Source organism: Pimephales promelas, chromosome 18, assembly GCF_988280905.1.
Source record: "Pimephales promelas chromosome 18, fPimPro1.hap1.1, whole genome shotgun sequence".
In the NCBI taxonomy this organism is placed as follows: domain Eukaryota; kingdom Metazoa; phylum Chordata; class Actinopteri; order Cypriniformes; family Leuciscidae; genus Pimephales; species Pimephales promelas.
This window is the reverse complement of record NC_142786.1, coordinates 14,915,636-14,929,038: the sequence shown is the minus strand read 5'-3', so window position 1 is coordinate 14,929,038 and position 13,403 is coordinate 14,915,636.

Genomic DNA, 13,403 nt, shown 5'->3' with positions numbered 1-13,403 from the left:
GGAAAATGACGTCATAGGGTGCGATCGAATCGGCATGAGCTCAGGAACAAGAGGAAAAAAGAATTTTGTTGATAGGCCTTACGGTTCAAAAGTTATTAGCATAATAAAAGTGAAACTTTGGACAGTTGGTGGCGCTAGAGGGAATGAGTTAGAGACACCAAAATTGGTGTATTTAAAGTTGGGACTGTCCTCTATCAGAATGTCAAACCAAAACAACTTTCCCGCAAACCGGTCTATGGGCTGCCATAGACGCCCAGTCGGAAGAAGAATAATAATAATAATAATAATAAGAACCGGCACAGATACAATAGGTGCCTCCGCACCTTCGGTGCTTGGCCCCTAAATATAGCTGCAAGCAGCCATTACCGGGGCCAAGCGCAATAAGCGGCAACATATGCCAAAATGGCAAGGAGTGGCAGACCAACTGCAGCAAGGAGCAATTAAGGGCATTTTGAGCGAACTTTGCGCAAATGGCTAAGAAAATCACATAAACATTAACTTATAAGATGATTTAATGGGTTATCACTTTCGAACAATAGGTGGCGCAGTTACGAAATAGATGTGATGTGGTCAGAGTGAGGTGACAATGACACATGCACAGTTTGGTGTCAAAATGTGAAGGCATTGCAGAGATAAAGCCTAAATAGTAATTTTGGCAGCATGCCTAAACTTTGATGTTGTGTTACACGAAAACGGTTTCGTCAATCATCGTGCAATTCATAACTTTTAGTCGGCACGGTCTGGAGATGATACCATTCAATTTTCGTGAAAATCGGACAAACGGTCTAGGAGGAGTTCGAAAAAGAAGGTTTTTCAAAGAAATAAAGATGGCGGAAAGGAAGTTTTGCTGATTATGCAAAACCTGATATCTATGTTTTCAGCATAACCCAAGGAATCTATTAAGATCAGTTTCATTGCAATAGGCAAATTTATTCAAAAGTTATTAGCGTTCTCAGAAATGAATTATAACTTTTGACCAACAGGTGGCGCTGTCTCAAAATCTTTTGAGTACCTTCAAGGCATGCTGCTTATGGCACACACTGAGTTTCGTAATGTTAGACCAAAGCATTTATTTAGTATAGCATTGTATTTCACAAAACTGTATTGAAGTCAATGGGAATTTCACGTTTTGTTCTATTATAGCGCCACCAAGAGGCTCAGTCCCACAATTTTTTGTATGTGTCCTCAGGGTGACCCCATACATATGTGTGTCAATTTTGGTGCAAATATCTCAATTTACTTCCGAGTTATAAACATTTATATGAAAAAACACGTAAAAAATGACTGACACATGACTTTGTTTGAATTTTACTACCCCTTACTATCAATATTTTCGCATTTGGGCATTAGCGTATAGTTAACAAGCTATGATTCCGTGTTTCTGGCGGTGGTTTCGTCTCGATCGGAACAGCGGTTTTGAAGATATCGCCAAGTGTTTTTTTCGCGCTAAATCGCTACGCTACACCAACCGTAACACGAAACCCAGCATGTTTAGTATCAATGGACTCGGCAACGATTCAGGAACTCAAAAAGATGACTCCCGTGAAAATAAGTGTACCACACCCAAAGTTATAAGCATTTGAAAAAAAAAATTCACCACTAGGTGGCGCTGTTTCGAAACTTCTCAGGCTTCTTCAGGGCATCGTACTGATGACCCATACCGAGTTTCGTAACAATTCGTTCATGCGTTCAAAAAATACAGCATTTTAGCACATAATTCAAAATGGCCGACAGCCAAAATGGCCGATCTGGGAAAATTGGATATCAGTCGACTCGGCATGATTCCCTGAATCTAACGAGATGAAGTTTATGATTTTTGGACAAACCGTTCAGAAGTTACGAGCAAAAATAGCCATTTTTCCTATCTCCAGACCACTAGGTGGCGCTGCGCCGAAACGCTGCATGTAGCCTCAGGTCATGCTTGTGATAACATGTACCAAGTTTGGTCTGAATAGGATTAAGCGTTGCGGAGATACTGCCTCACGTCTGTTTTTGCAAGCGTTACGTAAAATTTGTTTGTGCGTTTATCAAAAACCGTTAAGCAAATCATCTTGAATTCCATAACTTTTTGTCAGCACTGCCTGGAGATGATCCGGTGCGATTTTGGTGAAAATCGGACAAACCGTCTAGGACGAGTTTGCAAAAGTACGTTTTTTAGAAAATTCAAAATGGCGGCCGTTTTTTTATGACGGAAAATGACGTCATAGGGTGCGATCGAATCGGCATGAGCTCAGGAACAAGAAGCAAAAGGAATTTTGTTGATAGGCCTTACGGTTCAAAAGTTATTAGCATAATAAAAGTGAAACTTTGGACAGTTGGTGGCGCTAGAGGGAATGAGTTAGAGACACCAAAATTGGTGTATTTAAAGTTGGGACTGTCCTCTATCAGAATGTCAAACCAAAACAACTTTCCCGCAAACCGGTCTATGGGCTGCCATAGACGCCCAGTCGGAAGAAGAATAATAATAAATATAGCTGCAAGCAGCCATTACCGGGGCCAAGCGCAAGAAGCGGCAACATATGCCAAAATGGCAAGGAGTGGCAGACCAACTGCAGCAAGGAGCAATTAAGGGCATTTTGAGAGAACTTTGGGCAAATGGCTAAGAAAATCACAAACATTAACTTATAAGATGATTTAATGGGTTATCACTTTCGAACAATAGGTGGCGCAGTTACGAAATAGATGTGATGTGGTCAGAGTGAGGTGACAATGACACATGCAAAGTTTGGTGTCAAAATGTGAAGGCATTGCAGAGATAAAGCCTAAATAGTAATTTTGGCAGCATGCCTAAATTTTGATGCTGTGGTATACAAAAACGGTTTTGTCTATCATCGTGCAATTCATAACTTTTAGTCGGCACGGTCTGGAGATGATACGATTCAATTTTCGTGAAAATCGGACAAACGGTCTAGGAGGAGTTCGAAAAAGAAGGTTTTTCAAAGAAATAAAGATGGCGAACAGGACGTTTGTCTGATTATGGAAAACCTGATATCTATGTTTCGGTCTGGAGATGATACGATTCAATTTTCGTGAAAATCGGACAAACGGTCTAGGAGGAGTTCGAAAAAGAAGGTTTTTCAAAGAAATAAAGATGGCGAACAGGACGTTTGTCTGATTATGGAAAACCTGATATCTATGTTTTCGGCATAACCGAAGGAATCTATTAAGATCAGTTTCATTGCAATAGGCAAATTTATTCAAAAGTTATTAGCGTTCTCAGAAATTAATTATAACTTTTGACCAACAGGTGGCGCTGTCTCAAAATCTTTTGAGTACCTTCAGGGCATGCTGCTTATGGCACACACTGAGTTTTGTAATATTACACCAATGCATTAGTTTAGTATAGCATTTTATTTCACAAAACTCTATTGAAGTCAATGGGAATTTCACGTTTTGTTCTATTATAGCGCCACCAAGAGGCTCAGTCCCACAATTTTTTTTATGTGTCCTCAGAGTGACCCCATACATATGTGTGTCAATTTTGGTGCAAATATCTCAATTCACTTCCGAGTTATAAACATTTATATGAAAAAACACGTAAAAAATGACTGACACATGACTTTGTTTGAATTTTACTACCCCTTACTATCAATATTTTCGCATTTGGGCATTAGCGTATAGTTAACAAGCTATGATTCCGTGTTTCTGGCGGTGGTTTCGTCTCGATCGGAACAGCGGTTTTAAAGATATCGCCAAGTGTTTTTTTCGCGCTAAATCGCTATGCTACACCAACCGTAAGACGAAACCCAGCATGTTTAGTATCGTTGGACTCGGCAACGATTCAGGAACTCAAAAAGATGACTCCCGTGAAAATAAGTGTACCACAACCAAAGTTATAAGCGTTTGAAAAAAGAAATTCACCACTAGGTGGCGCTGTTTCGAAACTTCTCAGGCTCCTTCAGGGCATCGTACTGATGACCCATACCGAGTTTCGTAACAATTCGTTCATGCGTTCAAAAAATACAGCATTTTAGCACATAATTCAAAATGGCCGACCGCCAAAATGGCCGTTCTGGGAAAATTGGATATCGGTGGACTCGGCATGACGCCCTGAATCTAACGAGACCAAATTTATGATTTTTGGACAAACCGTTCAGAAGTTACGAGCAAAAATAGCCATTTTTCATATCTCCGGACCACTAGGTGGCGCTGCGCCGAAACGCAGCACGTAGCCTCAGGTCATGCTTGTGATAACACGTACCAAGTTTGGTGTGAAAACGAGTAAGCGTTGCGGAGATACAACCTCACGTCTGTTTTCGCAAGCGCTACGTAAATTTTGTTTATGCGTTTATCGAAAACGGTTATTCGAATCATCTTGAATTCCATAACTTTTTGTCAGCACTGCCTGGAGATGATCCGGTGCGATTTTGGTGAAAATCGGACAAACCGTCTAGGACGAGTTCGCAAAAGTAGGTTTTTTGGAAAATTCAAAATGGCGGCCGTTTTTTTATGACGGAAAATGACGTCATAGGGTGCGATCGAATCGGCTTGAGCTCAGGAACAAGAGGAAAAAAGAATTTTGTTGATAGGCCTTACGGTTCAAAAGTTATTAGCATAATAAAAGTGAAACTTTGGACAGTTGGTGGCGCTAGAGGGAATGAGTTAGAGACACCAAAATTGGTGTATTTAAAGTTGGGACTGTCCTCTATCAGAATGTCAAACCAAAACAACTTTCCCGCAAACCGGTCTATGGGCTGCCATAGACGCCCAGTCGGAAGAATAATAATAATAATAATAATAATAATAAGAACCGGCACAGATACAATAGGTGCCTCCGCACCTTCGGTGCTTGGCCCCTAAATATAGCTGCAAGCAGCCATTACCGGGGCCAAGCGCAAGAAGCGGCAACATATGCCAAAATGGCAAGGAGTGGCAGACCAACTGCAGCAAGGAGCAATTAAGGGCATTTTGAGAGAACTTTGGGCAAATGGCTAAGAAAATCACATAAACATTAACTTATAAGATGATTTAATGGGTTATCACTTTCGAACAATAGGTGGCGCAGTTACGAAATAGATGTGATGTGGTCAAAGGGAGGTGACAATGACACATGCAAAGTTTGGTGTCAAAATGTGAAGGCATTGCAGAGATAAAGCCTAAATAGTAATTTTGGCAGCATGCCTAAATTTCGATGCTGTGGTATACGAAAACGGTTTTGTCTATCATCGTGCAATTCATAAATTTTAGTCGGCACGGTCTGGAGATGATGCGATTCAATTTTCGTGAAAATCGGACAAACGGTCTAGGAGGAGTTCGAAAAAGGTTTTTCAAAGAAATAAAGATGGCGAACAGGACGTTTGTCTGATTATGGAAAACCTGATATCTATGTTTTCGGCATAACCCAAGGAATCTATTAAGATCAGTTTCATTGCAATAGGCAAATTTATTCAAAAGTTATTAGCGTTCTCAGAAATTAATTATAACTTTTGACCAACAGGTGGCGCTGTCTCAAAATCTTTTGAGTACCTTCAGGGCATGCTGCTTATGGCACACACTGAGTTTCGTAATGTTAGACCAAAGCATTTGTTTAGTATAGCATTTTATTTCACAAAACTCTATTGAAGTCAATGGGAATTTCACGTTTTGTTCTATTATAGCGCCACCAAGAGGCTCAGTCCCACAATTTTTTGTATGTGTCCTCAGAGTGACCCCATACATATGTGTGTCAATTTTGGTGCAAATATCTCAATTTACTTCCGAGTTATAAACATTTATATGAAAAAACACGTAAAAAATGACTGACACATGACTTTGTTTGAATTTTACTACCCCTTACTATCAATATTTTCGCATTTGGGCATTTGCATATGGTTAACAAGCTATGATTCCGTGTTTCTGGCGGTGGTTTCGTCTCGATCGGAACAGCGGTTTTGAAGATATCGCCAAGTGTTTTTTTCGCGCTAAATCGCTACGCTACACCAACCGTAACACGAAACCCAGCATGTTTAGTATCGTTGGACTCGGCAACGATTCAGGAACTCAAAAACATGACTCCCGTGAAAATAAGTGTACCACACCCAAAGCTATAAGCGTTTGAAAAAAACAATTCACCACTAGGTGGCGCTGTTTCGAAACTTCTCAGGCTCCTTCAGGGCATCGTACTGATGACCCATACCGAGTTTCGTAACAATTCGTTCATGCGTTCAAAAAATACAGCATTTTAGCACATAATTCAAAATGGCCGACAGCCAAAATGGCCGATCTGGAAAAATTGGATATCGGTCGACTCGGCATGACGCCCTGAATCTAACGAGACCAAGTTTTTGATTTTTGGAGAAACCGTTCAGAAGTTACGAGCAAAAATAGCCATTTTTCATATCTCCGGACCACTAGGTGGCGCTGCGCCGAAACGCAGCACGTAGCCTCAGGTCATGCTGGTGATAACACGTACCAAGTTTGGTGTGAAAACGAGTAAGCGTTGCGGAGATACAACCTCACGTCTGTTTTCGCAAGCGCTACGTAAATTTTGTTTACGCGTTTATCGAAAACGGTTATTCGAATCATCTTGAATTCCATAACTTTTTGTCAGCACTGCCTGGAGATGATCCGGTGCGATTTTGGTGAAAATCGGACAAACCGTCTAGGACGAGTTCGCAAAAGTAGGTTTTTTGGAAAATTCAAAATGGCGGCCGTTTTTTTATGACGGAAAATGACGTCATAGGGTGCGATCGAATCGGCATGAGCTCAGGAACAAGAGGAAAAAAGAATTTTGTTGATAGGCCTTACGGTTCAAAAGTTATTAGCATAATAAAAGTGAAACTTTGGACAGTTGGTGGCGCTAGAGGGAATGAGTTAGAGACACCAAAATTGGTGTATTTAAAGTTGGGACTGTCCTCTATCAGAATGTCAAACCAAAACAACTTTCCCGCAAACCGGTCTATGGGCTGCCATAGACGCCCAGTCGGAAGAAGAATAATAATAATAAATATAGCTGCAAGCAGCCATTACCGGGGCCAAGCGCAAGAAGCGGCAACATATGCCAAAATGGCAAGGAGTGGCAGACCAACTGCAGCAAGGAGCAATTAAGGGCATTTTGAGAGAACTTTGGGCAAATGGCTAAGAAAATCACAAACATTAACTTATAAGATGATTTAATGGGTTATCACTTTCGAACAATAGGTGGCGCAGTTACGAAATAGATGTGATGTGGTCAGAGTGAGGTGACAATGACACATGCAAAGTTTGGTGTCAAAATGTGAAGGCATTGCAGAGATAAAGCCTAAATAGTAATTTTGGCAGCATGCCTAAAATTTGATGCTGTGGTATACGAAAACGGTTTTGTCTATCATCGTGCAATTCATAACTTTTAGTCGGCACGGTCTGGAGATGATACAATTCAATTTTCGTGAAAATCGGACAAACGGTCTAGGAGGAGTTCGAAAAAGAAGGTTTTTCAAAGAAATAAAGATGGCGAACAGGAAGTTTGTCTGATTATGGAAAACCTGATATCTATGTTTTCAGCATAACCCAACGAATCTATTAAGATCAGTTTCATTGCAATAAGCAAATTTATTCAAAAGTAATTAGCATTTTCAGAAATTAATTATAACTTTTGACCAACAGGTGGCGCTGTCTCAAAATCTTTTGAGTACCTTCAGGGCATGCTGCTTATGGCACACACTGAGTTTTGTAATATTACACTAATGCATTTGTTTAGTATAGCATTTTATTTCACAAAACTCTATTGAAGTCAATGGGAATTTCACGTTTTGTTCTATTATAGCGCCACCAAGAGGCTCAGTCCCACAATTTTTTTATGTGTCCTCAGAGTGACCCCATACATATGTGTGTCAATTTTGGTGCAAATATCTCAATTCACTTCCGAGTTATAAACATTTATATGAAAAAACACGTAAAAAATGACTGACACATGACTTTGTTTGAATTTTACTACCCCTTACTATCAATATTTTCGCATTTGGGCATTAGCGTATAGTTAACAAGCTATGATTCCGTGTTTCTGGCGGTGGTTTCGTCTCGATCGGAACAGCGGTTTTGAAGATATCGCCAAGTGTTTTTTTCGCGCTAAATCGCTACGCTACGCCATCCGTGAGACGAAACCCGACATATTTTGTATCGTTGGACTCGGCAACGATTCAGGACCTCAAAAATATGACTCCCGTGAAAATAAGTGTACCACACCCAAAGTTATAAGCGTTTGAAAAAAAAAATTCACCACTAGGTGGCGCTGTTTCGAAACTTCTCAGGCTCCTTCAGGGCATCGTACTGATGACCCATACCGAGTTTCGTAACAATTCGTTCATGCGTTCAAAAAATACAGCATTTTAGCACATAATTCAAAATGGCCGACAGCCAAAATGGCCGATCTGGGAAAATTGGATATCGGTCGACTCGGCATGACGCCCTGAATCTAACGAGACCAAGTTTTTGATTTTTGGAGAAACCGTTCAGAAGTTATGAGCGAAAATAGCCATTTTTCATATCTCCGGACCACTAGGTGGCGCTGCGCCGAAACGCTGCATGTAGCCTCAGGTCATGCTTGTGATTACATGTACCAAGTTTGGTCTGAATAGGATGAAGCGTTGCGGAGATAAAGCCTTACGTCTGTTTTCGCAAGCGTTACGTAAAATTAGTTTGTGCGTTTATCGAAAACGGTTATTCGAATTATCATGAATTCCATAACTTTTTGTCAGCACTGCCTGGAGATGATCCGGTGCGATTTTGGTGAAAATCGGACAAACGGTCTAGGACGAGTTCGCAAAAGTACGTTTTTTGGAAAATTCAAAATGGCGGCCATGTTTTTATGACGGAAAATGACGTCATAGGGTGCGATCGAATCGGCATGAGCTCAGGAATAAGAGGAAAAAAGAATTTTGTTGATAGGTCTTACGGTTCAAAAGTTATTAGCATAATAAAAGTGAAACTTTGGACAGTTGGTGGCGCTAGAGGGAATGAGTTAGAGACACCAAAATTGGTGTATTTAAAGTTGGGACTGTCCTCTATCAGAATGTCAAACCAAAACAACTTTCCCGCAAACCGGTCTATGGGCTGCCATAGACCCCCAGTCGGAAGAAGAATAATAATAATAATAAATATAGCTGCAAGCAGCCATTACCGGGGCCAAGCGCAAGAAGCGGCAACATATGCCAAAATGGCAAGGAGTGGCAGACCAACTGCAGCAAGGAGCAATTAAGGGCATTTTGAGAGAACTTTGGGCAAATGGCTAAAAAAATCACATAAACATTAACTTATAAGATGATTTAATGGGTTATCACTTTCGAACAATAGGTGGCGCAGTTACGAAATAGATGTGATGTGGTCAGAGGGAGGTGACAATGACACATGCAAAGTTTGGTGTCAAAATGTGAAGGCATTGCAGAGATAAAGCCTAAATAGTAATTTTGGCAGCATGCCTAAACTTTGATGCTGTGGTATACGAAAACGGTTTTGTCTATCATCGTGCAATTCATAACTTTTAGTCGGCACGGTCTGGAGATGATGCGATTAAATTTTCGTGAAAATCGGACAAACGGTCTAGGAGGAGTTCGAAAAAGAAGGCTTTTCAAAGAAATAAAGATGGCGGACAGGAAGTTTGGCTGATTATGCAAAACCTGATATCTATGTTTTCGGCATAACCCAAGGAATCTATTAAGATCAGTTTCATTGCAATAGGCAAATTTATTCAAAAGTTATTAGCGTTCTCAGAAATTAATTATAACTTTTGACCAACAGGTGGCGCTGTCTCAAAATCTTTTGAGTACCTTCAGGGCATGCTGCTTATGGCACACACTGAGTTTCGTAATGTTAGACCAAAGCATTTGTTTAGTATAGCATTGTATTTCACAAAACTGTATTGAAGTCAATGGGAATTTCACGTTTTGTTCTATTATAGCGCCACCAAGAGGCTCAGTCCCACAATTTTTTTTATGTGTCCTCAGAGTGACCCCATACATATGTGTGTCAATTTTGGTGCAAATATCTCAATTTACTTCCGAGTTATAAACATTTATATGAAAAAACACGTAAAAAATGACTGACACATGACTTTGTTTGAATTTTACTACCCCTTACTATCAATATTTACTCATTTGGGCATTAGCATATAGTTTACAAGCTATGATTCCGTGTTTCTGGCGGTGGTTTCGTCTCGATCGGAACAGCGGTTTTGAAGATATCGCCAAGTGTTTTTTTCGCGCTAAATCGCTACGCTACACCAACCGTAAGACGAAACCCAGCATGTTTAGTATCGTTGGACTCGGCAACGATTCAGGAACTCAAAAAGATGACTCCCGTGAAAATAAGTGTACCACACCCAAAGTTATAAGCGTTTGAAAAAAACAATTCACCACTAGGTGGCGCTGTTTCGAAACTTCTCAGGCTTCTTCAGGGCATCGTACTGATGACCCATACCGAGTTTCGTAACAATTCGTTCATGCGTTCAAAAAATACAGCATTTTAGCACATAATTCAAAATGGCCGATAGCCAAAATGGCCGATCTGGGAAAATTGGATATCAGTCGACTCGGCATGATGCCCTGAATCTAACGAGATGAAGTTTATGATTTTTGGACAAACCGTTCAGAAGTTACGAGCAAAAATAGCCATTTTTCATATCTCCGGACCACTAGGTGGCGCTGCGCCGAAACGCAGCACGTAGCCTCAGGTCATGCTTGTGATGACACGTACAAAGTTTGGTCTGAAAACGAGTAAGCGTTGCGGAGATACAGCCTCACGTCTGTTTTTGCAAGCGCTACGTAAAATTAGTTTGCGCGCTTATCGAAAACGGTTATTCGAATCATCATGAATTCCATAACTTTTTGTCAGCACTGCCTGGAGATGATCCGGTGCGATTTTGGTGAAAATCGGACAAACCGTCTAGGACGAGTTCGCAAAAGTAGGTTTTTTGGAAAATTCAAAATGGCGGCCGTTTTTTTATGACGGAAAATGACGTCATTGGGTGCGATCGAATCGGCATGAGCTCAGGAACAAGAAGAAAAAAGAATTTTGTTGATAGGCCTTACGGTTCAAAAGTTATTAGCATAATAAAAGTGCAACTTTGGACAGTTGGTGGCGCTAGAGGGAATGAGTTAGAGACACCAAAATTGGTGTATTTAAAGTTGGGACTGTCCTCTATCAGAATGTCAAACCAAAACAACTTTCCCGCAAACCGGTCTATGGGCTGTCATAGACGCCCAGTCGGAAGAAGAATAATAATAATAAATATAGCTGCAAGCAGCCATTACCGGGGCCAAGCGCAAAAAGCGGCAACATATGCCAAAATGGCAAGGAGTGGCAGACCAACTGCAGCAAGGAGCAATTAAGGGCATTTTGAGAGAACTTTGGGCAAATGGCTAAGAAAATCACATAAACATTAACTTATAAGACGATTTAATGGGTTATCACTTTCTAACAATAGGTGGCGCAGTTACGAAATAGATGTGATGTGGTCAGAGTGAGGTGACAATGACACATGCTAAGTTTGGTGTCAAAATGTGAAGGCATTGCAGAGATAAAGCCGAAATAGTAATTTTGGCAGCATGCCTAAATTTTGATGCTGTGGTATACGAAAACGGTTTTGTCTATCATCGTGCAATTCATAACTTTTAGTCGGCACGGTCTGGAGATGATACGATTCAATTTTCGTGAAAATCGGACAAACGGTCTAGGAGGAGTTCGAAAAAGAAGGTTTTTCAAAGAAATAAAGATGGCGGACAGGAAGTTTGGCTGATTATGGAAAACCTGATATCTATGTTTTCGTCATAACCCAACGAATCTATTAAGATCAGTTTCATTGCAATAGGCAAATTTATTCAAAAGTTATTAGCGTTCTCAGAAATTAATTATAACTTTTGACCAACAGGTGGCGCGGTCTCAAAATCTTTTGAGTACCTTCAGGGCATGCTGCTTATGGCACACACTGAGTTTTGTAATGTTAGACCAAAGCATTTATTTAGTATAGCATTGTATTTCACAAAACTGTATTGAAGTCAATGGGAATTTCACGTTTTGTTCTATTATAGCGCCACCAAGAGGCTCAGTCCCACAATTTTTTGTGTGTGTCCTCAGAGTGACCCCATACATATGTGTGTCAATTTTGGTGAAAATATCTCAATTCGCTTCCGAGTTATAAACATTTATATGAAAAAACACGTAAAAAATGACTGACACATGACTTTGTTTGAGTTTTACTACCCCTTACTATCAATATTTTCGCATTTGGGCATTAGCATTTCGTTAACAAGCTATGATTCCGTGTTTCTGACGGTGGTTTCGTCTCGATCGGAACAGCGGTTTTGAAGATATCGCCAAGTGTTTTTTTCGCGCTAAATCGCTACGCTACGCCATCCGTGAGACGAAACCCGACATATTTGGTATCGTTGGACTCGGCAACGATTCAGGACCTCAAAAATATGACTCCCGTGAAAATAAGTGTACCACACCCTAAGTTATAAGCGTTTGAATAAAACAATTCACCACTAGGTGGCGCTGTTTCGAAACTTCTCAGTCTCCTTCAGGGCATCGTACTGATGACCCATACCGAGTTTCGTAACAATTCGTTCATGCGTTCAAAAAATACAGCATTTTAGCACATAATTCAAAATGGCCGACAGCCAAAATGGCCGATCTGGGAAAATTGGATATCAGTCGACTCGGCATGACGCCCTGAATCTAACGAGACCAAGTTTTTGATTTTTGGAGAAACCGTTCAGAAGTTATGAGCAAAAATAGCCATTTTTTATATCTCCGGACCACTAGGTGGCGCTGCGCCGAAACGCAGCACGTAGCCTCAGGTCATGCTTGTGATGACACGTACCAAGTTTGGTCTGAAAACGAGTAAGCGTTGCGGAGATACAACCTCACGTCTGTTTTCGCAAGCGCTACGTAAATTTTGTTTACGCGTTTATCGAAAACGGTTATTCAAATCATCTTGAATTCCATAACTTTTTGTCAGCACTGCCTGGAGATGATCCGGTGCGATTTTGGTGAAAATCGGACAAACCGTCTAGGACGAGTTCGCAAAAGTAGGTTTTTTGGAAAATTCAAAATGGCGGCCGTTTTTTAATGACGGAAAATGACGTCATAGGGTGCGATCGAATCGGCATGAGCTCAGGAACAAGAGGAAACAAGAATTTTGTTGATAGGCCTTACGGTTCAAAAGTTATTAGCATAATAAAAGTGCAACTTTGGACAGTTGGTGGCGCTAGAGGGAATGAGTTAGAGACACCAAAATTGGTGTATTTAAAGTTGGGACTGTCCTCTATCAGAATGTCAAACCAAAACAACTTTCCCGCAAACCGGTCTATGGGCTGTCATAGACGCCCAGTCGGAAGAAGAATAATAATAAATATAGCTGCAAGCAGCCATTACCGGGGCCAAGCGCAAGAAGCGGCAACATATGCCAAAATGGCAAGGAGTGGCAGACCAACTGCAGCAAGGAGCAA